We start from the raw sequence: 3,198 nt of genomic DNA on the forward strand, positions 1-3,198 counted from the left end.
CCAGGAGGCCGTTCACGCTTCGGATTTACCAGTCCACTTGGACAGCATTCGTGACATGGTGCGCCTCAGTAGAGGCTGACCCTCACTCAGCTTCGGTCAGCCAGTTTCTGGGGTTTCTGCAGTCCGGTTTGGATAAGGGGCTCAAACCAGCCACCCTCAAGCGGCAGATGTTCACTATCTCCTCGACTCTGCAGGTCCCAGGTCCCCCCCCCCTTGTCGTGCCATCCTCACGTTCAAAGATTCCTTAAAGGGGCAATGGCCCTCAACCCCCCACTAGTCCATCGTTTCCCTACTTGGGACCTGACCTTGGTTCTCCGGGCGCTCATTAAACCTCCCTTCGAGCCCTTACAGACGGTGCCACTGCGTCTCCTTACCTTTAAGGTCCTGTTTCTAGTGGCCATTACTTCGGCCTGGTGGGTCTCAGACCTGGGCGCGTTGTCTGCCAGGAAAGAGTTATGTTTAGTTTATTCCGATTATGTGGTGTTGCGTACCGACCCCACTTACCTTCCGAAGGTTAATTTCCTCTTTCACCGTTCCCAGGAGCTGATGCTCCCTTCTTTCTGCCCAAGCCTTCTTCCCCCAAGGAGAAGGAGTGGCACACCCTTGACGTCCGCAGGGCACTCAGAATCTATCTGCGGTGTACCAAGGGGTTTAGGGTCTCTGACTCCTTGTTCATTTCTTTCAGGGACTGTTCTCTGGGGAGGAAGGTTTCTTCCCCTACTCTGTCACGTTGGATCTGTGAGTGTATTCGACTGGCCTATATTCGAGAGGCCAAGGTGGCAATTCCGGAGGGTATAACAGCTCATTCCACTCGCAGCGCGGCGGCCTCTGTGGCCCTCGCCACCAGGGCTCCCTTGGTGGATATCTGCAGGGCGGCTACGTGGGCTTCCCTCTCCATGTTTATCAAATTTTACAAGATCCACGATTGGGCTTCCTCAGATGCTTCTTTTGGCAGACGAGTTCTGCAATGGGTGGTCTCTGCATAGGACCATTCTCATGGTCTCCCACCCTTTTCGGGTAGCGGCTATGGCATGTCCCATGATGCTCTCGGATGCCATCCTCTTCTGAGGGAAAATGAATCGTTGGCACTCACCTGAATGGTCATTCTCCTCAGAAGTATGGATGGCATCCAACCCACCCGACCGTTCGTTTGTGGTTCTGTTATTTCCTTACTTGGTCCACCTCTCTGTTCCCTGTATTTGTGTGGGGAGGCTCCACTCTTCCACGCTTGTCTGTTCCCCTGAGGGAGGGATTTTTCAGTTGGAGATCTCACAGCCTCTTCTTCTGCTGCTTCCCTGTTCTGCCGTTGTTTCTCCCTGTTTGGTTCTATCCTTGGGACTGTCTCTTATAGCTGGAGCATCGGAGAGCTGACAATAGACTGAAGCCTGAGGGGATTGCCCCTCCCTCCTGTTGCAGAAGAAAAGCTCTCTGATTGGCCCTGTCTCGGAGCAGGTGGTCGTGGCAACCCATGATGCTCTCGGATGCCATCCATACTTCTGAGGAGAATGACCATTCAGGTGAGTGCCAACGGTTCAATCTGTGCACACTGTATATATGTACAGGTAATCACACATGGGCTGGTTTGGGTCATATTATTTCTGCCTCCGACCCCCAAAGGCCCATGTGATTAAAATGAGGATGCCCAAGACATGCACATCCCTCCATGGTTATAGGCAGGGCTCAGGAAATCCACTAGATCAAGGAACCATCTGACGAGTAAAATGGTTTGTCTGGCTGGTGAACTGAGCCATCATTTCTTGTCCCCTGGATATAAATCTTGTAAATGGCAACCTGTCCATATTTATATTACTATGGTTTGGTAGATTAGTATTAATTTATCAAGTATCACATACCTGCCAACATGTCCCTATTTTCCCATTCAAGTGAATGGGAAAATAGGGATATGTTGGCAGGGATGGTATCAGGTTATTATAGCATACTCGGTAAGCTGGTCTATTGTTTTGCCAATTGTTGAGATCATTGCTTTCCCAGATTTCAAATCAGATGTGATAAAATCATCACCATTTGGCAGGATGCTACAAATGGCTACTTACCAAAATACACATATAACTACTTTGTAAATGGTTGTCTGTACTACCTTTACTTCAGGTAGATGGTCCAGTCTGTGGATTCAACTGTATAATGTGGTAGTGTCTTGAGGTGCAAAGTGGTCTGTACCACTTTGCATTACAGTCTTGTAATACCATTTTAAAATCCTTCTCCAGGTTTAACAGCAGCAGAAATACTTATCTGGCAGGGGAGACACCTTGATCATGAAGGAGGTTTTCCCAGGGTGAGACTCATCCATTGCACTGAGGGTGTGCTGACCCCTGTGATTTGTCCAAATGCGGGAAACTCAACTGCATAATTTGTGGTAGTGGGGGACTACGTTTGCACTTTCCCCTGTAAAAAAGAAAGAAAGAAAAAGAAATAACAGCAGCAGAAAAACAAAATTAGAGTAGAAAATAGAAAACCTGCATACCAGGCACATCCTTATCCCCGCTGTGCTAGTCTTCTCATCAGTTTTCTTATAAGAAGAAATGTATTTATGCAGGGTAGTGCTGGTGATCTTTCCTGCAGAATTGCAAATGATGGAATTTGAGTGAAATGTCAGAAGTAAATTTTAAAACATCAGAGAACTCTGTCACTTGATGCATTTGTAGATCCACCAACGTGTGAAAGACTGGGTACAAAATTATTCCGGTCACATGATGAAAAAGTTCACTCTGTCACATAATGGATCAATCATATGCTTTCAAATAACAGAGTTAATGAACCCCTCTGTCCCTCGCCCTTTCTCACCCATGTTTGTTTTTTCATTTATGTTTGTATTCATAAAAAACCTTTCTCAATTGGCCTCCAAAGCCAAAAGGTTCAATATTAAAACCAAAATACAACAAAAACAATTACAATGAAATACACACTCCAGGAAACAGCAGAACTTCAATCGGGTCCAGCAATTAATTCAGTCAGGTGCAGCTCTAGTTTTTATAGCAAGAAAAATATGTAATACAAACAATACAAAGAGTTCTGCTGGTCTCCCATTCTGCATGAAGAGAATGGTCCTGCCTGTTTTTGAAAGGTTGTGAGCAAAGGGATAGAGTGAAGCTCCCCAGGGATTTCACCATTTATTCTAGATATTATTTCATGCCAACCTGTGGATGACCTAATTTGAAGTCTAGGAATTATATCGCAAGG

General features: G+C 46.3%; 1 non-coding gene across 1 annotated transcript; it reads left to right on the forward strand.

The window, feature by feature from the left end:
- The first annotated feature begins 2,242 nt into the window (after positions 1–2,242).
- On the forward strand, positions 2,243–2,406 carry LOC128352619 (U1 spliceosomal RNA). The gene has a single exon (XR_008320538.1). It is a non-coding gene; the product is annotated as a U1 spliceosomal RNA (small nuclear RNA).
- Positions 2,407–3,198: the final 792 nt, after the last annotated feature.

This window comes from Hemicordylus capensis, chromosome 3 (genome assembly GCF_027244095.1).
Source record: "Hemicordylus capensis ecotype Gifberg chromosome 3, rHemCap1.1.pri, whole genome shotgun sequence".
NCBI classification, from domain to species: domain Eukaryota; kingdom Metazoa; phylum Chordata; class Lepidosauria; order Squamata; family Cordylidae; genus Hemicordylus; species Hemicordylus capensis.